At 44.8% G+C, this 22,599-nt stretch overlaps 1 long non-coding RNA gene across 1 annotated transcript in view; it reads right to left on the bottom strand.

Moving 5' to 3' along the window:
- Positions 1–2,730: 2,730 nt before the first annotated feature.
- Positions 2,731–22,599, bottom strand: part of LOC147417788 (uncharacterized) — a 58,277-nt gene continuing 38,408 nt past the window's right edge. The window contains exon 3 of the long non-coding RNA XR_015187348.1: positions 2,731–3,287. This is a non-coding gene — a long non-coding RNA (uncharacterized LOC147417788). The remainder of the gene's footprint in view (positions 3,288–22,599) is intronic.

The following is a 22,599-nucleotide window of genomic DNA, read 5'->3' as shown; positions in this document are numbered from 1 at the left end:
TGAATGTAGCTCATCAGAAAGCAACTCGCTGTAAAAATCAATAACAACTGCATGCATATCCATCGGCTCTGTAGCAGCTGACCCATCAAGTCTTCTCAAAGTGACAAACACAAGTGCGTACATAGAGAGGACTCGGTCTCAAAAAAAACTCACCAATGACTCTATCCCACACCTGCGTGCTCCTCCAACCAAGGACTATCAGGGTGGCGCTTCTACATCCGCTATAGGGAAGTAACGCCCCATCGGAGACTCTTTTCCTCCTCCTCTATAGTAGCCAAGCGAACTGCAGACTTCTAGAGGGAGAAATGACTAAGCTCAGCAGGTCCAGTAGCCACTTCATTAGTAGAGGTTCCCTGAGTGCCCAAACTTTGTGTTCAAAGCGTCGCCACCCGAATTCTGAGCTCTATATCGACCACCCAGTCTCTGAGCTCTGTATCCAAAAAATCCCTCTCAGGGATACGCAGCATGGTACTCCCACTCCTCTGTTTGTCTACCACAGTGAGAATCACTAGCACACGATTTGAAAAGTTAATCCTTGCCAAAATGCATACAAATCCTCCCATTTCACAAATGCGGTCACTGGCATAGAAGCAATAGATTCATGCCCCCTACTCTGCTTTCAGATCGAGAGAAAGGTAGGTTGTTTGGGGGTCCCACAAAGCCTACATGCTGCCAAACATTTTAAATCCTCAAGGTAATACATAAGCGCTCCCAAGCTACCAACTCAGCCTTGTGCATGGTAGCATGGTTGCCTCCAATCCTATTTGAGGGGTCCTCCAACATGCTGCAGTCTCCCAACACACCATTGCTTTGCATAAGGCAAAGACTCCACAATGTATGGCCAAAAATTAGCTCGTTCACTGGAATGGTTGGACGCATAGATATTCAAGAATCCCATGAGGTTGCCGTGAACCAACATAGTAACCCATTGGGCCCTACCCGGCACAATGATACCTCTACCCAAAATGGCACGCTACCATGAGTCCACAATAGTCATACATACACCTCCCTAAATGCCTCAAGGCCCAAAAGCAACCGACTAAAAGGTCTCATAGCACCCTGCAAAATCTGACCACAACATCGAATGTGGCTCTCACAAAGATGGTACTTCTGAAGTATAAGTATATCAATCAAACCACCCACAAGGCATCTCTAAACCTCCTGAAACAAGCGACCCCTAACGCTGAAACTGAGGTCCACCTAAAGCTTGCACATTCCATGAGAATCCTCATGGGATCAGTGAGAAAAGACCGATGGTGCAATAACAGCCAACTGAATCAGTCAAACCAAAACGTCGAACTGTGGGAATACTTGCAACCTTGACAACATCTAAATCTGTCGTGCACGGAGCAAATTCAAGTTGTGCTCTCTTATCTATTCAATGTTAAAAACACTATTTTTTTTGTGAATCATATGCGACCCCTTACCATGCTCCAAGAGGCTCTAATCATGGGTGCTAACCTTTATCACAACGACAACTGCCAACAACCTTAATTACATTTGCAGTGCCCCCGACTAACAAGCCCAACGACGGAGGCAGCTACCACATTGTTAGTGTTATCCCTTGGTTGTGTTGGCAACATCCCTACCCATGATCTTGTTCGTGTTCCTGATACTATTTAGAAATTCAAGGAGAGCCGACATTGTAACAAAAAAAGCTTGCACAACCCCCTTCAAAAATATACATATGCCATAGGCAATTTGATCAGAGTACCAAGATGACCTTGGCACATGAAGAGCATGAAGATACCATCTCGATTAGAGTGGAGATAGTGAAGCAAAAGCTACACAATATGACGTGGTTGCAAAAGCAAGGTTTTACACTGACTAAATTTTGTGATAAAGAAGGATATGACATAATGCCACTAATGGTGGTGACTATAAATAAACCTTCAAAAGGAAGTTTTTATGCAAGATAGGAAAGTAAAGATACACTCAACCTTCATTGCAACAATGTGCAAGAGGCCAGGAAATCCACCATATGTTCCTCTTTTATGCAATTTTCTGCTATCCCATCCTTGTCTTGGGCATTATATTAGTTGCTCTTTTTGCTGTCCTTGATATTGCACTCGTCTACAAGTATGTGTGTGGAGAGAGAGAGAGAGAGAGAGAGAGAGAGAGAGAGAGTCTCTGGGCAAGCCTTATTGCATCCATCAAGACCATGGGAAGAGGACTTTTAAGTTCAATAGCAAAAAAAGAATGTTTCCATCAATATAAGAGCAAACTAAGGCATTTCATAAAAGAGGGAGAAAGGAATATGGGAGCTGCATCTTGCAAAAGAGGTAACGCTTCTTTGATTAGAATTCCAAGGTGCATACCATGCTTTTGGGGTTGCTCAAATTGATGTTATAAAAGTGGAAGCTCTTACAACTTAAGCATAACATATTAGCTATGACCTTCAAACAGAGTTTGTCAAACTCCACGCTTTGGCACTCTCCTCTGAACTGATTGTGGCAGCAATTTCACAGCTGATGATGAACTGTAAGCATTGCTCAATTTGCAATAAGGTCATAAAAGTGCAAAGTTGAACGCAAAGAGGAATAAAATTTCCAAAGACCTAGCCTGTTGTGGACATCAGCCATGCTAATTTGCATATCCAACATCCGTGAGCCACACATTTTTCTCATTACAATGTGGTTGAATTGCGCGATCAAATGCCAAAAAGGGCTACTAGTCGTCACGATCTTCAACCTTCAATCATTGATGGCAAGAAGCTTTGTGCTTGATCATTGACACTTATAACATCAAAACTGAATGTAAAAAAATAAAACACATCTCCAAGCAATGCTTCAGTCATTGTCACCATTTCTTGGTGAGCTGTTGTATACAGACCTGGCCTTTCAAGCCTAGAGAGCTTGGCATAAACAACACATGATAGGGAAGAAAGAAAGAAAGGTTTTATTGACATCTTGTAGAGGACAAAAAACTCTGGCTATGAGACAAAACCATTTACAAAAGTAGCAGTGTCATCTTTAAGTCTCTGCTAAAGAGGCTCCTCTATGATGTATCTGTGCGAAAGACTAGAGAAACATGTTTACTTCATCTAAGTTCGGGGAACCGCCATGTACCTTGACTAATTTTCATACATACCCATCCCAAGTTATGTTGTAGTCATAGATCAACTGTTGTATATAGAGCTAGCCTTGCAAACATAAAAAGCTTGGAATCGCCAACACATGATAGCAGAATCATACTTGGGTTGTAATCGAAACTTGTTTTTGGTGCCTCAGGCTGCCAGAGTGCATCAACGTATATTGATAACCTATAATAACACCATAAAGAAATATCTGCCAAAGACAAAAAAAAAACACCTCAGAACTGGCTACAACTGACATTGTAAAGATTGAACATTTACTAGCTTGGTTGCATTACTACCTTTCTCAAGGCAAGCTAATTGACAGCCGGGATTCATACAAAAATGCAAGGTATTTACCAGGATTTATAAAGTGAATGCCTGAGAATTGCCCTTGAGAATCAAGGTACAAAGAAATTACAATTGGGAATTTTCAATATCAATCGGGAAATTTACACTACACATCAAGATATGTGAGCACTGACTCTATTTTCAAACAGTACCATAATTACTTTCATACAAATATTGTTTCGGGCATTGTCCTCTAGAAGAGAAATGCTCTTGAAAGATTTCTTTTTTTCAAAGATTTCTTAAAAATGGGCATCTTTGAATGGATTCAAATAAACCGTGAAACACCAAGAGACGAGCTTCTCATGGCCATCTTAATTCTAGACTGACATGAAGTTCAACACCAAGAGATACGCACACTGACAAGGTTGAAAATTGCAACCCTTTGAGATTTACCCAGCACAAGCATGCCAAAATCTTGTAGCTCTTTCTCACCACTTGTTGAGAAATTAGGACTTCGATTCATACTTGAAGAACATTTAGAAATTCTCATGTCGGAAAACAGAGTCTTTTTCAATGTTATTCATACAATGCATAACATCATGAGCTTCTACTCGAGAGGCACTGCATACCTAGCTAGGTACGGTTGGGGGCAGGGGACCACCGGCCCCCCTCAAGGCCCTATTGTCTAAAAGAAAAAACTGACTACGTCCCAAAAATGAACAAACCTTTTTCATGATTTTTTTTTATCGGTATCCTTTCTCAACAAGTAAAGAAATAGGATGGCTCCATTGAACAACAAAATTAGTTTTACAAGAATAAAAACGAGAAAATGTGAATAAATAAGGCCATATTTATAAAAAAGAGAGACGTTGGAAGAAATGTGAGACTTATCGATAATATTTAGATTGGCATGCACTGGTTCAAGGCGTTTTATCATAGAAGATCGTTTACCGTGTGTCTTACATTACATAACTGTAAGAGTAAGCGAGACTAGAAGGTAAAATCAAAAGATGTATCCTTCCTTGCATGGGGTTGTTTTCCTTGAGAAATTGCTTGTCAATCAATCCTCTGTGTCCCGCCAAGTGCCTCTAAGCTACTAGACCATCGATGATCCTCGTACATTAGTCAAGTGTCCGGTCAAGCACAAGAAGTTTTGGACAAATTCTCACAATAATTCCCACATTGTGACTTACCTCAACATCATGAGCTTCTATGCGGGAGGCACCGCATACCTAGCTAGTAGTAAATTCAATAAAAGTGGGTTAGTCTTTAGCTTACATTAGGATTCACATTTTGTTGTCAAGGGGAGTGGGGCTAATAGTATAGGCAAGGGGCTTTAAGCGCGTTTTCTATAGTTCAACACCTGCGAGATGTGGATGTGGATGTGCGGCCGCAATACCGTGAAAGCAGATGATGCGAAGCACTAGATTGCCCAAAAAAAAAAGGATTGACCTTTTGTTTTTTTGTTCATGGAACGTGAAAGGGATTAAAAACCCGGAGGAAGAATGCCCTCTTCTAGGAGGAAATTAGAAAACATAAGAAAGTTAATAGCTGGGCATCCAGGAGCATCTCATGGATGCTTTCAGCAAAAGAAAGCAAGCAGTGGGGGAGAAGCTGGTATCCAAAAGAGAGGGAGTAGACGTGTACAATGGCGTCCTCACTATTGTGGACAAGCACCTAGAGCCTAAGGTCTCCGGGAGAGCCCTAGGAGTGAGGGTCAATTGGGCAAATCAGCCTTTCACCATTATTAACATATATGGCCCCTGCAATGCTAAGGAAAGAGCCAAGTTATGGATACCCCTGTAGAAGGGGAATGGCTCCTTATAGGAGACTTTAATATGGTGGATAAGAGAAAGGACAGAGCAAGCTCCCCAAGTCTGTTGGCAGGATCAAAAAAAATGAAATGGCTGCCTGCTGTCCCACAACCGCTCCCTAAAGTCCGACAAGAATCCGGCTGTGAGACCCTCCTCCTGCCAGTGAGGTGTTGCAGCTGGTGGAGCCTCTCTCTGTGATGTCAGTATGTGTTGCCCCAAGCGAGCTGTGTACTGGAAAAAAGGAGTCCCTTGGTGATCAGCTGAAGAGAGAGGATCCCCCCAGAACCACTCTCCCAGTCTCCTGACCGGGTCAGGATCGATGACACAAGTTCTCCCACAGTTGCCCACAACTCTAATCCTCTGAAAACAGCTCTCTCCAACCTGTGGTGCCTCTACTGAAACTGCGCACCCTCCCCTTGAATCTCGAAAAACATGTGGGGCATTGTCTCCGAGAAAGCCCTAATGGCAAAGAGGACCTCCAGTCACGCGAAGGCCCCCATCCATCTGGGAGTTGCGGCCTCAACAGGGGTGTGCCACTCAGTTGGTCTAGCCTTTGCAATATCCTAATACATGCTCTGCACCCCCCTCATGCCATGAACCTGGATGCTCTGAACCACCTCCGGAAGGTCTGAAAACTGTAGCCGTCACCGAAAGTGCAGGCTGGACCCTCTGCCATGGGATCCCAAGAAACATGAGGCATGCTGCCGAGCAAGTGGCCTCTATGTGTGCTAACCATGGGTTTCCAAACAAGAGGCTGTCTCAAGCGCTCCTCCATGCAGGTGGGCTGGTGCTGCTCCAGGACACTCCTCAGCTGCTCCCAGGACCTAAGAAGACTCGCAGAAAAGCGGTCCTCCCAACTCCTACTCAAGCCAACCCGAAGCATCTCTGTAAAGATCCATTGATGGACAGGCTCCACGGGCCGCCCGTATTAGGAACTCTAGTATGAATCCGATGTAGCAACAACTCCTTCCAAGGATACTCTCCTAGAGGAAGTCCTTTGACCACAAGCTTCCCAAGGAGGGCGTTGCTCTGCCGTGTTGGGTCGATGATCCCTAGCCCTCCCTAAGAACATGAGAATGTGATGACGTGCCTGGAGACTTTGGCCCTTGCTGACTGGGTGTCGCTTCCTGACCACAAAAAGTTCATGATCAACCTCTCCAACTGGCTGATACAGAAACTCGAAAAGATCCAACAAGACGTGATGTACCACATAGTAGCCAAAAGCACCTAGTTGGCCATTACCACTCTACCAACCAAAGAGAGCCGTGCAGGACTCCAATGAAGCAGTTTCCTCCTAATGGATAGGAGGAGTTGCTCCCCGGTCTGCTGCTCTAAAGACAAACCCAAGCTAACCTGGCAGCCCAGATATTGTACAAAAATCCCTCCTTGCCTGACAACGGCCAACTCCTAGCGAAGCTTTTCATGGACGACTTGGACGACTCCCTTCTCTTCCTGAAAGCTATCCCTCAGATAATTAGGAGGGCTCTGGGGAATGTGCAAACCTTTGCCATAACCTCGGGGTCGAAGAGGAAAGATTTTCCAACACTTGGCAGCCCCAGTGGGTCTTAGAGAAGGTAAGGTGCAAGATGGGAAGGCGGAAGTATGTGCTACTTCCCTCTCCAAGAAGGGCAAAAGTGTTTATGCTCCCATACCTAGCCTTCACAGGTCTACTCCTCAAGATAGCCAAATGCAACTAGAAAGAATTCTTAAGCTGCTGAAAAGATTATTGTTGAAATATAACTCAAAAGACTCAATGCCCTAGCAATGGGCCAAATGGGAGTTCGTCACTACACGAAAGGAGAAAGGTGGTATCAGGATCCTCAACCCTGCTATTCATGCAGAGGCCCAATGTGCAGAATTTGTGGTCTCAATCGCAAAGCAAGACGAGGCATAGGCCATTATGACAAAGAATATGATTGACAAGGCGAAGCTCTTCTCTCAAGGTGACAAGTGGAAAGAGTTAGGTACATGACAAAGTGTTAGCCGCTAGTGGTCCAACCTGAGATTAGGTGGCACAACGAGCAAGCTGGTGTGTAAGTTTACCAGAGCAACGAAGCCACTAGAGTGGGGAGAGATAACTAGATTTTATCAAAAACTCCATAACAAACCGGTCCCCTTGGGTCTCTAAAATTATTGAACCCATTTTGGGGAGAAATTGCCAAAAAGGTCAATAACAAAGTACTCCAATGACTGGATTTTTCGAACAACGCCAGTAACAATAGGAAAGAAACATACCAACTGGCTACCCACTAACAAACGACTCAACGACTCCAATGACTGGCCCATTTTTTGAACACCACCAGCAACAGTTGGAAAGAAACAGACCAACTCGCTACCCAATTTCACCTCAGTGGTACTGAAAGACTACTGATTAACAGAGCTGTAGAATGGCTAGACAATTGCTTGATGCCTATTTCCGAGTCTTATTTTGAGTGGAAAACTTGGTTGTGGCCCCTGAGCAGACATTTCTATAAACAGCCAACCAAATATATCTACCACATTCTAATGATCAAGACTAATTGGTTCTCTCCTCAACAAGCAGTGGGATAAGCAATGGCCAGAATCAAGATGGGTGGTGATAGCGAATAACATCTGGATTCCACAGTGACCGCTTTTGATCAAGATTTCTTTGTGGAAGGGGTCAAAATAGTCGCCACGGGTATTGAATTAGATAGGTACTCGAGGTGCAAAAGGACAAATGAGGACCTCCCTCACTTATTCAAGGAGTGACTGGCAATTAGAGGCCTCGCAGATAAGATATGCAAATGGATTCAAAAGACCTGAAAGATATGGTTTTCACGAACCGAGCAAGATAAGCTTCTTGATGTATCGCTTGATCCCTCAAGCTCGCCATGAGCTTGAGGTTACTTTGTACATTTCTTTATGGAGAATTTAATACATCCACTCACAATTGTGAGTTTAGCAATATATATGAAAAATTTACAAAAATACCCTTATACACCGTAAGATTATCCAAGAAAGCAAGAAAGTGATTATTGCCTTTGGAAAAGGGAAGAGCTCGGACGAGTGAAACCGGGCAATTCTAGCAGTCATGACCGCAAATCGCTAACGGTGCATAAAGATAAGGGTTTTCACGAAAAGCAAGATAAGCTTCTTGATGTATCGCTTGATCCCTCAAGCTCGCCATGAGCTTGAGGTTACTTTGTACATTTCTTAATGGAGAATTTAATACATCCACTCACAATTGTGAGTTTAGCAATATATATGAAAAATTTACAAAAATACCCTCTAATTTGTGAAAATTCCATAAATATTGCTCAAATTTCAAAAATTCCCAAAATACCCTTGTATATATTTTGGTCGGATTGTTCAAGATGTTCTAATCTTTATTCCTTTTTGACAGTTCAGATCTATTTTGGAATGCTTAGCATGTAATTTGTCACAAATTAGCTTGCAAAAAAAGACAATTATGTTTAAAAATAATGAAGCAATTCGTCTCGAAGGCCTACATAACCAACTCAAATTCTAGTTTTAGGATCTTGTATTGATACACAATGAGTCTTCTTATAAAAAGCTAGAAAAAAATTTATCTTTGGAGAAATTTAATCTCACAACCAAGCGTACTTTGGGAATTTTGGAAAATTTTAAGGACATTTTGGAAATTCATGACAAATTATTGGGGGTATATTGGTAATTTTCACAAATTAGAGACTTATTTTGGCAATTTTTCCTATATATATATATATATATATATATATATATGTGTGTGTGTGTGTGTGTGTGTGTGTGTGTGTGTGTATGTATGTATGTATATATATATATATACTATATAATTCTTCTTTTGGAAGTTTTAGTGTGGAGTTTGAATTCTAGGTTAAGTCTTTGTGCTCACTTAACTTGTTGTGAGTATTTGAAGTCAAGTGCATGTTTCAAAGTTTCAGTCAAGTAAGCTTCTTTAACATATTTTGCCTTAGCGTTTTCAAGCGTAATGGTTTTTTCAATCTATTTTTGTTTAGAAACAGATAAGGTGATTTTGTTTTTTCTTTATCCATTTACTTTCCCTTGTTTTGTGTTTTTGTGAGTATTTAGCCACTCTTATAATTCGTAAGTTCAAACTTTTCTGATACTAATTGTGAAAACCTGTTTTTGGATACCGAGATGAAGTGAACCATCGCCATATTTTCTTTTCTTTTTTTAATTGTTTAATTAGTAATTTTAGCATATTCAATTCCTTCAATTGAAAGCGGTGAGTTTATAGTGGAAATCAATGTTCAAGATTGTCTACTAGGCTCAACAATTGGGACTGTCCTGGATAGGCTCAGCAATTGGGACTATCCTGGAGACACCTCGCACAGCAGCCTCAGTAGTTGTCGCCTGCTACCAAGGCGGCCGGCATTCCCTCAGTTCGCATTCTGGTTAGGGACACTCACACTCTCCCGAAGGTCATTCTACTGCCTTGGGTGAGTGGGGGTTGGTTAGACAAAGCGTGGAGTATTCGGGCCTCCCGAACCAGTGCTTCATTTGTCAACAGATGGGCCATCTTGCGAAGGCCTGTCCACGGAGGAGGCCTCGACCTACACCACAGACTCAGCCCCAGCCTGCAAGGGCTGGTCAGCAGCCACAAGCAGAGGCACATAGCACACATGCAGCGCCACCCTCCGAGCTTGGCGCTCCAACGGAGGAGGGATGGCAGCAGGTTCGTGGTCAACGACGACAGGGGCCACAGTGACAGCCTGACACTCAGAGTGGTCCTCAGGCGCCTGCCCAGCAACAGTGGGTTCCCACGGGGAACCGTTTTGGTCCTCTTGAGCAGGATGAGGTCCTTGCTCCAACCCCCACCTCAGCTTCACCCTTGACAGCCCCTCTTCCCTCAGAGTTCCCCTCCTCCTCATCATCCCCCCCCCCGCTGCCACGCCTTTTCCCCTCGCCCCTCTACCTCTGCCGCTCCCCCCACACCCCTCTTCTCCCCCTCTTCCCCTTGCTCCTACACCCCCCCCTCCCGCTCCAGTTCCACAGTCGACCTAGGGGGCAGGGCCATCTCCGACTGCTAGGAGATCTCTTGGCAGCGCCTTTGCCACGAGTCGCTTGGCGAGAGAGGGACAGCCTTTCTAGCGACCCCCTCTACAGGTACAGACGTCTCCCTTTGCAGCACTCCCTCGTGGTCTAACAAGCTTCGACATTCGGCGCCGATAGGACTTCTTTGACTACGACTTTACATGTTTTCTCGGCGACCCCTCAGCAGACCATGAGGCAGCCTGCTTCAGGGTTCATGTTATGTTCCTTGCAGCTAGGGGGATAGAGGCCTTGGACTCAGTGGTTGGCTTCTCTTTTCCCCTTTGCGGCAAGGACCAAACTGAGTGGACTCTCGACTGAGTGTTGGAGTGGTTGCATACACAGGTCCTAGGGTTCTCTCACCACATGGGAGACCTAGGAGTCACAGACATGCTTCAGACTTTGTGGCCATTGGCCAAGTTTGCGGTGACTCCTCCAGATACAGCAGGATGTTCACACATTGTGGTTCACTTCTTTGCTGATACGCAATGCTTGCCATGCTATGTACACATTCAGGAGGACACCTGGACAGAGGAGGTTGCTTTACGTACGGCTCGCTCTACTTCGGCTTGGGTCAGGCACTCGTTGCAGTCACGCCTATCTAGAGGACGCTCGGATGCGGATTACTCCCCATCCAAGCCAGCCTCGAGGATAGCACGTTTAGCTGCTGCGACAACATCTGTTCTTTCTCGCGGGGGCAAGGGCAAGTGAGGGGGAGAGGGTAGGGAAGAGCGGGTGTGGTGAGGGGTGGGTAGGGGCGAGGGGGAAAGGGTAGGGGAGAGGGAGAGAGAGGGGGACGAGGGCTGGATAGGAGGGGGCGAGGGGGAAAGGGTAGGGACGAGGGCTGGTGAGGGGGTGGGTAGAGGTGAGGGGAGGGAAAATTTGGGTGAGGGCAAGTGAGGGGGAGAGGGTTGGGGCGAGGGGGTGTGGTGAGGGGTGGGTAGGGGCGAGGGAGAGAGAGGGGGGCGAGAGCTGGTGAGGGGGTGGGTAGGGGCGAGGGGAGGGAAAATTTGGGTAGGGGCGAGGGAGGGAGGGCGGGCAAGGGCGAGGGCAAGTGAGGGGGAGAGACTAGGGGCGAGGGGTGGTGAGGGGGACTGGGGACGAGGGCTGGTGAGGGGAAGAGACTAGGGCGAGGGGTGGGTAGGGGGACGAGGGGGTGTGAGGGGGAGGGTAGGGTCGAGGGCAAGGAAGGGGGTAAGGAAGGGGGTGGGTAGGACGTGGGGTGAGTAGGTGGTAGGAGGGTGAGTAGGCATAGGGTTGAGCTGGTTCTGCAGGGCGTGAGTTTGTATGCAGCTGGCGTGAACCCTAAGGATGTGGGCATTCTGATTGTGTGTAGGGTCGAGGGAATAGGGGTAGATAGGGGCAAGTATGGAGCAGACAGCTATCATGAACAAGACAGCTATCGTGATCTTGGTATTTAGCAAGCAGGTTGTGCTCTGTGAAGGGAGTTTGCTAAACGCAGAGGAGAGCTTTGTTCTGGTTGGAGAAGTAGACACCAAACGGGTTGATGTTTGAGGGGTGGTGAACTCCTGTAGAGGACATTTCTTCCCGCTTCTATGCTTCTTCATAGGCTCACTAAATTCAAAGGCTTTCACCAAGAGTGCATCAGCAGTAGCTTTTGTGACCTTCAACTTTTGAGCTGGCTCATTTGGTGTAGTGACTGTGGAAACATTTGAAGGGGGTGTACCTTCAGGCAAAGAGTGAATAGAGACTCCATAACAAGGCATAGATTTGGTAGCTTCCAACCACTCCAACAGATCTTCGTCTGACTCTTAAGGTGTAGTAGGTTGTTCTTGTTCCGGGTTGGTTTCCATTGACAAAGAAACTTGGTGCACCACAGGATCCATACCTCCTAAGAGAATGGGTTGCATCGGAGAGCTAGAAGTATGTATCCACATTGCATCGTTTCCCCAATCATGAAGTGCTTTAGTGTCGTAGCCATGGTCTTCCAATGAGCAAGGGAAATCCGCCCTCAACCTGGGGAAGACGAACCACAACAAAATCCAAGTTAAAAGTAAAGTCTTGTACCTGCAGAGGCACATTGTCCACTATGCCCACTGGGTAGATTGTCCGCTGGTCAGCCAATGTAACTGTGAAGGCAGCAAGGCGAGTAGGCTGTAGACCTAGAGCTAACATAGTGAACTCGGGCATCAGGTTGATGCCAGATCCACCCACCATCCACTATCACTCCTGAGAATTGCCGACCCAAAACGGACACTGTCAGGCGAGGGCTTCTATAATCAGTGAGTGGAGCAGCGGGATTGGATATCATATAGGACTTTGATGGTCGCACTGGGAGGTGTCCGCCACTAGGACCTGCTCCAGGATAAAGTGACTGAATAACAGCAAGGGTGTCACTACTAAAACTCGCATCTAGTCGCAGCATGTCATAGAGGGACACTTGTTGGAAGGTGTTCTTCAAGATTGTCTCTGCTGTAAGCTTCTCTTTTTCTACCTGTTGTTCCTCTGGTACCTTGATCTTCTATAGATCGAAAACTGCTTCCAAGAAAGCTTCATCAAGATCGAAGAGCAAAGATTTGGATTCCTTCATGGCACTGGGGGATGGCTTGTTAACAACTAAAGGCAAGGTATCCATTGGTGTGAGAATGTGTGGGGGAGTTGAACTTGCTGGAATGCTAAAACTGAGAGCGGCTCTCTGGGCCCGGGTGAGGACGCCAAATGGCTCCTCTACCAACTGTGGCGGCTTATTTTGAGGTGTAACCACGTGGGTAGAAGAGGGCAGCTGAGAAACGGTGCTAACTGCTATCAAATTGAGGTTGGGCAAGGCGAACTCATTCTGGCTTTGACTTGGGTTCGAAGCCGTGGATGCACGAATTTTACGGGAATCCTTACTGTAGTGATCCTTCGTTTCGGGGCAACGACGGCAGGGAGGGGACCCTTCTGGCAAGGAGCATTTGCTTTGGTAATGCCCATATTCCCCGCATCTGTAGCACAAAATGGACTGATTCGAAGGGCGAGGTAGTCCTTGCTCCTAGTACATTGAGTTGGAGGTGGAGGCATAGAAGCTTTGAGGTGATGAGGGAGCATGGGTATGATAAAAGCTTTGAGACGGAAAAGTACTTGGCATACCTTGCATAGGTGGGGCTGTCAGCAAAGGTGGCATATGGTGTGGATGGTCACAAGGAGAAACCATGTTGGATGCAGGTGCTGGCCCTTGTTGAAGAGTAAGACCAAGACTTTGTTGTATTTGTCGCAATCCCTTGAGGTAGTAACAGTCTTTGTCCTCGTGTCCAGATTTTTCACAGAAGTGGCAGTAAACCCGAACGGGGCATTCCGGTGGAGGGTGCCCTGGAGAGCGGCATGAGCTACACCAAACCGTAGCCTTAGTCTCTTGCTGACACTTGAGCTCTTCTTGCTCGCGCTTGATCTGTTCCAATGCCTCGTGATGTGGAAGCTTCTCCTGTCTAAGAGAGAAGGACCTCTCCTCTTGAAGAGCTTGCTGTAACTTTAGGGACTTCCAATTCCCTGCGTAAAGAAGTTAATGGATTAACAGGACTTTACGAAAACACAGAGGGGTTCTCAATGTGAGGGGAGTTGTTGAACAGCTTCCTAGCCCCCTCTATCCTAGTAGCAACTACGATGAACTCCTCCAGAGTGGCGTCGGGTCGGAGAGACTCTCGGAGTTTTTGCTGAGAAGTTTTGGGAAGCGCCTTCTCCACCCACTTCTTAACCATGAATTCACCGGGTTGCTGGGAAAGCTTGGCAACCAGAGACTTGGTTTTAGTCATAAGCTTTGCAAAAGTCTCCTCTGGCTGGAGCACCATGTTGGGCCAACTCATCCAACACCTTCTCCTGGTAGTCACCTGGCCTGAAAGCTGCACAGAACTATTGTCTTAAGGCTGCCCAAGTTGCAAACTGGTTGTACCATATCTCTGCTAAGCCATCCAAGGTGGATGGAAAGAGTACCAAATAAGCATCTTCCCTGTTAAGACCTCGACCCCTACAGAGAGATACAAACCTCCTTGCATGGTCGTCAGCATCTTCTGAAGAGAGTCCTTTGAAGGTAGGGAATTTGATGTTTACCTTAGCCAAAACACTTGCCAAAGCCTCCATGGCCCCTTGCTGAGCCTGTTGCTCAATAGCCTGCTATAGCAGAATAGGAGAGAGCTTTACTGGAGAAGGTGATCTGGAAGATGTGGAACCTGATGAAGGAATGGGTGATGTATGTGGAGGTATGGGTGATGAGGTTGATGGACTTCTACTAGGTACCAAAGGTCGTCTTCTGTTGTAGTACTTCAGAGGGCTCAGTAGTGCGCTTTGACGCTCGACTCACCGCCTTGTATGTGTCATGCGATGACCACCAACCCAACGAAGCTTTGGGCAAGAAGACCTTAAATTGGCTGAAGACTGGTCTAGACTCTACTAGACAAGGCAAGTGACTAGACCAGGCTGGACCAGGGACGAGGAGGACTAGACCAGGGTCGAGGAGGACTAGACCAGGGACGAGGACTGGTTGGACCAGGGCGAGAGATGACTAGGGCGAGGGAGGACTAGACCAGTTGGACCAGGCGAGAGGAGAACAATGCAAGGCAAGGTAGCCGAAGCTAGATAAACCCAACTAGCTTCAAGATTTGTACCTCACAGAGTGAGATTTCAGTTGAGATCCCACCTTGATCGCCAAAATGAGAGCACCTGTAGCGTGGATAATGTGTCGTGCTCTCTACAATGGGTGGTCCTCAGTGCAATGTGCGTGACAATCTCACTCAAACAGACTGAAAAGGAAGAAAAACAATAGATATCAACAGAGCTCACAAAGACACAACAACAGGCCAGAACATATGACTCGACAATCTCAAAGAACTGATATAGACTCTGGCGTGGCAGCACACTCAGCTCCAGCCCATGACTCATAGGTACAATGGGGTTGTCGAGGCTCAGATGTGCCGGCATGGTGAAGACTTGCTCTGTGTATAGACTCCTCTAGACGACTACGTAAAAGATCATATATCCAGCAGATGATCCACCAACGGCTCATAAATGCAAGCCACCTAAGCCAATCTCCAAACTGAGTGGTGGTGGTGACCTGGCCACGATCCACTAGACCACCGTCCGTATCCTGCCACGTGTCACTGCCAAGCCCAGAGAGTCCGTCCAGTGTGGACCAGACCAGACCAATTGTACTAGCAGTGTGTGTCCTGTGAAAGTGACATTGTAGCCTGCTACAATTTCTTTTGGGGCTCTGCTGCATCCCTTGTGCTGTTTATAAGAGCCCTTGGGCCTCTCACTTTGCAGAGAATGTGGACACAAAGTCTGAGAGCAGAGGACCCTCGAGAGTTGCACTTTGTAGTGATCAATAATAAAGAACTACCGAAAGGGACGCAATCTATGGGGCCAATGTTTCTGGGCACCGAACTTCGTGCTCTCTCTCTCTCTCTCTCTCTCTCTCTCTCTCTCTCTCAAAGTTCAATGACTTTTAAGTTTTCATTCGTCTGTTGCTATTGATTTCTCGCCTGTAGTGTCCAAGCATGTAACAGTGGTATATCAGAGCTCAAAAAGATTCTTCTTCTACGGAGGATCCAATCCCTTCTGCACCACACATTGATTCTCGAGGAGAATCTGGTAGACCAATCAAGTTTTTTTGTTTGTTAAAGAATCTTTGTATCCCAACCCCGGACTTATTAGCCACTCCAACCCCTCGTCCATTGTGCATCGAGCGCGCACTCGTCTTCATCGCTCTATCTTATGGGCCACAAAAGTGGTTGGAGCCACTAAAGTGGCTCATGCCTCGATTCTAGTATTTTAAGCATAACTTTGGCATACGAGATAAAAACTTCATGAAACTTCTTGAGTATCTTGTTAGGATGTGTCTAGGACTCTGAGAGTCATATTAGAGATAAAAATGCTATAAAAAAATCTACTTTTTCAAAAAGAGCCTTTTTTGCGTAAAATTGTAATTTACTACTTGACTTGGGCGAGTAGTAGATGTTGTCAAGTCTTTATATAATCAATATAGAAGTGTGATAGGTTCATTACATACCTATTGAGGAATTTTTCAAAGAAGTTTGAGTCTGCTAAAAAAAATCGGTCCAAATTAATCCTTAGAGAGAGCCATGCAAAGACAATTTGAACTATTTTCTCGACATTTTTTATCAACTCATACTATGTATTGAACGTAATTCCTTGAGAGTATTTTTTGTTTGGACATCTAAACGTCTAAAAAATTAAAAGGTATTCATAATTCAAAGATTCCTCTCAACAACAAGAAAAACGATGTGTTATAACAAGCAATGACAAAGCACATAGATTTGCAACAATATTAGCTCGGAAGGACGGATACAACATTTTGAGAGTGAGAGTGAGAGAGAGAGAGAGAGAGAGAGAGAGAGAGAGAAGAAAACTCTAGAGGAGAAATAAAAGAGAAGAAAAACACCTATTTATATGGACACAAAAGGTCTTTTGACTTTCCACCTTCATTTTTCTTTTGACTTTCTACCTTCATTTGTCTTTTGACTTTCCACCTTCATCTGTCTTTTCATTTCCTAAACTCACCCTTCACTTATGCACTTAATATGATGTGAAAGAATTTTTATTTTTCTGAGATTGGGAAAACCTAATAGTTGTTGAATTATTTTTTTGCAAAAGCCTCTTAAATCCACAAAAGTGTCTATTTTTGTACACGACTAGTGTTAAGGGGCATAAGCCATAAAGAACCCAAGAGTACACATGGGTTCTCGCCGAGAATCTGGCAGAGAAAAATCTCTTGGTGGGAAGGCAAAGAAAAGTTAAAATCCGGTGTGGGAACTGATGAAAAGAATAAAGAATTGGGTAAATGTTTGGTTGAGAGGCTTGCCAGAGCGGAGTACAAACGTCAACTGTAGGTGGACACGTGTGTGAAAAGATTAATGAAGTATTCCCAGAACCCAAAAAATGTGAAGTATCTGAAGACTTATCCTACGGATGAGATTCACGCGAGATGGCGAGAGGCCATTGATTCTCCTCTCAAGTCGGAGAGAAAGCTGAAAGGACAGACAAGTGCAGAAAAGCAGAAGTTGTACTCGCAAAAAGAGCTAGACAGAGCTCTTGAAAAGAAGATGAACCAAATAATGAAAGGCTTGAAGCACCCTCGAAAGAAGAAAAAATCACTAGATTTTTCCTATTATTTCAACCGCACTAAGAAAATTTGAAAATGATTAACACGACCTTTTACCGCGGTTTAAAGAAAGACTCCAAAATGGGGTGGTCAAAGAAGAGAGAGGGGGGAATGGGAGGACATTTTTTTGCATTTCATATATCACCACAGGTATTACCGCAAAAATTACCACAATTATTATCGTCTCTATTGCCGCGCTTATTACCGACCCCCACTTTGGTGCTTAAACATTCAAATTTGGGTATTTCCCTCTGCTTTGCTTGTGAAAAAAATTTAAAGAACATTATTTAAAATTTCAAAAAAATGAACAAAAAATGACATTAAAACATTAAACAACGGCTATGTGGATAAACATGAAACTACAAAGAGGAAGCTCCATCCCAGAGTTATGCCTGCGTCTCCATGTAAAGAAAGCACCGTTAGAGATGAGAAGCCAAACATGGACATCTTCTGTTGAGGCATGGGCACTACTTTCTCGAGCTTTCGCATATGCCCACAAGAGCGACCCCACGACATCCCTCATGTTTTGGATTGGCCGTCACAAACTGAGGCAGCCGCTTCATCCCATAATAGCAAAACACAGACAAGCCTGTTTTACAAGTGGGAGAGAGAAAGAGGGAGAGAAAGAGAGAGATAGAAACAAGAGGAGGTCCGTATATTCTTGCCTCTAACCTCCTCACATAAGAAACAAGGGGGGGTCTTTTGTGTCACCCCTCCAACAGCATCTGGAATCGTAGAAAGGACTCTTCGCCGGCCCACTCTGATGCGTGGGTCATGCGATATTTGAACTTCATAAAGGTCTACAACGCTTGCTTCTCTAGCCGCGCCGAAAGCAACACAAAGTCATATGTGGCTCCTTCAATGCTTGAACTTCGTCGATAGTCATGTGTCTACCTTCTTTAAGAATCTCCGAGGCTAAAAATTCTTGAAACCACTTCCAACACAAAAACATGAACATACCCATTCGATGTAAGGTGACTAGAAAAATTCTAGACTTCTTTAAAGACTGTGCATGCAATATAGATGAACATAGAGACGGAGTGCCAAACCGTTCATCAAACACACGCAAGCAATGGGGTCGAAACTTGTCTTTCTTATCTAAATCAATCAACTGTCGCAAAGCACATTGGAAATGCCGATGCTTGTTGCTCATTCCTTCTTGTGCTCTTTCGGAAACTGTGTCATGCCAAGGAAGAGACATGGAATGTAAATTCCTTGAATGCAAATTTCATCTTTTCATGAATCATCCGCATAAATCCGTGCTCATTCACGAGTGCATCGTGCTCATCGTACAATATGTCATGCCTATGAAAAGGGATCACATAAGGACGGTGACTAAAATACAGGAAAGAATCACGAATGAAGCACTCGAACAATGCGTGCTGACTAATCATTCGAACACATAATACTTCCTGTGGGGGTTCTTTGGACCTCGACTTGGACCTCGACTCGAGAGCCAAGATCGGTTCTTCGTGATCGATTGAATCTGCAATGAGGTTAGCTTCACTATACAAAGTATCAACTAAACCATCATCCTTGTCAACAATCACATCTTCATCATGGAAATCATCATGCTCGTGAATAATAACATCTTGATCATGCAAATCATTAGGCTCGTGAATAATCACATCTTGATCATGCAAATCATCATGCTTATCCTTATCATGCAAATCATGTGTGTCGTGCTTTGGAAAAGACAAGACTGAGAGAGTCTCCTTCTCTTGATCCTTTGCAATCTGTGTCTGCACATTAGAAAAGAGTCGAAACAAAACTTGCATGTGTTGGGCTCTCTGTTCGGCCGCCAAACGCGCTTGCTTACGCTTACGCTCACGCTCAAATGCTAACCGGCTTTCTTTGCGCCCGTGAGCCAATTCTTCTTTCCTTTCGGCTCTTCTTTCTTCGCGTTCTAACTTCCTGTCCATCATCATCTTGTCGAAAGCCTCCATAGGATTTAGTGCAATCCTTTGCGTAGATGGGGAAGGAGGAGGGTCAGAAAAACCTCTTCTTCGCCACTCCCATGCTCACCACCTCCATGCGAAGTATCCATTCCGCTTCGGGTGATGACCATCCATTGAAGTCTTGGATTCTTAAGTTCACGAGGAACTTGGGTTCTTGTGGGTCTTGGGTTCTTGGGGTTCTGGAGTCTTGAGGTTCTTGAGGGTCTTGAGGTTCTTCTTTCGCTTGCAATCTGTGTTAGAGAAGGATCTTCTCTTTACCCGAGCTCTTATCTTTCTGCGGGCGCACCCCTTGGCGGCCTTGCGCTCACACCAAGGTTGCTTTTTCCCACCTCACGTCGATTGGCCGGCCGCTAAGTGCACGGTCCGCTCTCAATGAGTGAAAAGAGAAACAAGGGGAGGCTGGACAAGCCCTTCTTTCTTGGGTTTCCTGTCATTCTTCAAAAACACGATTAGGAATCGACACGTCCAAGAGGACTTGGGTTACGTGCAACCGCAACAAGCAAAAAAAAATAAAATTATGTGGTTCTTTCCTTCAGTGATACAAAACACTGCCAAAGCTCTGATACCAATTCAAGGTGCAACAGATGTGAATGTTGAACTTTGCTCAAGATGAGTGCTTCGAACTGAACCCTTGTCATGAAGTAGCTTGTCCACGTACACATAGGGTTAGATGTGCACGTGACACAATGTGTCGCAGCCCGACCGTCCTCATTTGAGGCGAGCGGCATTCCCTCTATGTCAACTCCATATCCAGGAAGGTATGGTGAGCTATTTGAAAAGTTTGAGCATTTGTTTCTCCAGGATGGTCTCCCTCCTAGACTCCCTTCCGAGCGACCCGAGGATCATGTCATCGACCTAGTGGACGGAGCACAACCTGTAAGTAAGTTTCCATATCGTATGAACAAGGCTAATGAAGAGGAGCTAGAGCGCCAACTAGGTAAGTTGTTGGATAGGGGTTTTATACATCCGAGTGTAAGTCCTTTTACTGCTCCTATTCTTTTTGTTCGTAAGAAAGATGGCTCATCACGGTTATGTGTGTGTTACAGGGCCCTCAACAAGATGAGGGTCAAGAACAAATTTCCTATGCCTCGCATCAAGTAGATTTTGGAGCGTCTCAATGGGGCGGTGGTGTTTTCGAAAATGATTTGAAGAGTGGCTACCACCAGGTAAGAATCGCAAAGCGAGACATCTACAAAACCGCCTTTCAGACAAAACACACCAGGTACGTTTAATCGCATGATGATGCGTATCTTTATTGATTTGGTCGATAAGTGCATGTTTATCTTTTTGGATGACATTCTCATTTTCTCCTCTTCTTGGGAGCAACATGCTATTGATGTGAAGAAAGTTTTAGCCCGCTTAAATGCAAACCGTCTTTATATTGCAACAAAGAAGTCGAAATTTTTTTGGACTACTGTGTACTATTTGGGCTACATTATCTCTCCCGAGGGAATTCGACTTGATCCCACGAAGGTAAGTGAGGTAAGAGAGTGGCCTATGCTTGAGACAACATATGATGTTCGCTCATTTTTGGGTTTGTGTCAAGCATACAATCCTCACATTAGGCACTTTGCACATATTGCCGCACCATTATCTGACTTGTTAAAGGGTGTCAAGACACGTCGCCAACGCGTTGTCATGATCGATGCCGCTAAGAGTGCTTTTGAAGCGCTCAAAGTAGCGGCGAGGCCCCATGCCTCGCCCTCCCCTCTCGGGATTAGCCTCCTGAGGTGTAGACTGACGCTAGTAACATTGCCCTTGGCGCATGTCACAACAAAACAACCATCCAGTGGCATTTCTCTCTCGTAAACTCAATAGTGCTGAGAAGAATTTTATGATAAGGAACTTATCTCTGCTATCCATGCATTAAAATTAGAAGCATTTTATTTATGGGCGTGAGTTTGTTGTTCGCACAGATCACTAGGCACTTAAATGGCTTCAATCGATGCTTAGTGCACATTGGAGTGATAGGCAAGCACGATGGTCTCAGTTTTTTGAACAGTTTGGTGGTATGATTGAGTATGTCCCTGGAAAAGCTAACCCTGTTGCAGATACATTGAGTAGGAAGGTCGAGTTCTCTCTCTCAAGTCTCATTCTTTTCTTTCTATTCAAGGTGTTAGCTTTGATGATCTAAAAGACAATTACATGGGTTCTGAGTTTGAAAAGCATTGGTTACAAGCATTGAATGCACAAGGTTCGTGCAATTATCTCATTCATGATGGTTGGCTTTTCTTCAAGAACCGCTTGTGTGTGATGTCTTCTCATTAAGCACCCATTTTGCATGACGCAAATGATGCTTTGACGGGTGGGCACAGGGGTATTAATGCTACATTAGAAAAGATTGAACGGTTTTTCTATTGGCCAAAGATGCATAAGGATGTGTATGATTATGTTACCAAGTGTGATGTGCGTCAAAAGGTTCAAGTCCCTCATGGTAAGTAACAAGGGCTACTCATGCCGTTGCCCATCCCTGATGAACCATTTGAGGACATTAGTATGGAATTCGTAACTAATTTTCCTCCTTCCACGTCTACACGGAATACGCAGTGTCTAACCATTGTTGATCGGTTTAGCAAATTTTGCATGTTAATCCCTTGCAAAGCTAATATTACTGCAGAAGATGTTGCACGGTTGTTCAATCAGCATTGGTATCCATTGTAAGGTCTACCCAAGTCTATCGTGTCGAATCGTGACACTAAGTTCACATCCCATTTTTGGTGTGCTTTGTTTGAACATTTTGGCACTAAGTTGAATTTTTCGTCTGCATTTCATCCACAGTCTGATGAACAAACTGAAATTTACAATCAATTGGCATTTGATGTTCTCAAATTGTATGTGCATGATAAGCAATCTAAGTGGGAGAAATATTTGCCATTAGTTCAAGATGTCCTCAATGATTCTTTTTCTAGTGCTATTGATCGCACTCCATATGAGGCTGCATTTGGCAGACCTTTTCAATCGTTGTTGACTAGGTCAATTTCCAAGTTTAATGATGCTAATTATGTTAGTTCAACCTACGCGAAGATACTCGAGAGTGTTAAGCTTCGGCTTGGCAAGGCTCAAGAGTCCTATTCTAGGCATGCTAATAAGCATCGACAGGATCTCATTTAAGGGATGTCTCATTTAAGGAAGGTGACTGGGTGTATTTAAGGATCATGAAGCAACGTCTCAAGCAAGTTGGTAAGAGGTGTCCTCAACTCTTTTTTTGTATGTATAGTCCGTTTCCAAATCGTCAAAACGGTAAATGATGTTTCCATGCAATTATGTTTGCCGTCTTCTTGGACAATAATGTTTTCCATGTTTTTTGGCGTAAATTGTTTCAGTGTAAGCCTTCAAGGA

This window comes from Adiantum capillus-veneris, chromosome 30 (assembly GCF_014529385.1).
Source record: "Adiantum capillus-veneris isolate H3 chromosome 30, ASM1452938v2, whole genome shotgun sequence".
Taxonomy (NCBI): Eukaryota; Viridiplantae; Streptophyta; class Polypodiopsida; order Polypodiales; family Pteridaceae; genus Adiantum; species Adiantum capillus-veneris.
Note: the sequence above shows the minus strand (reverse complement) of the source record. Positions and strands in the feature narration are given on the sequence as shown.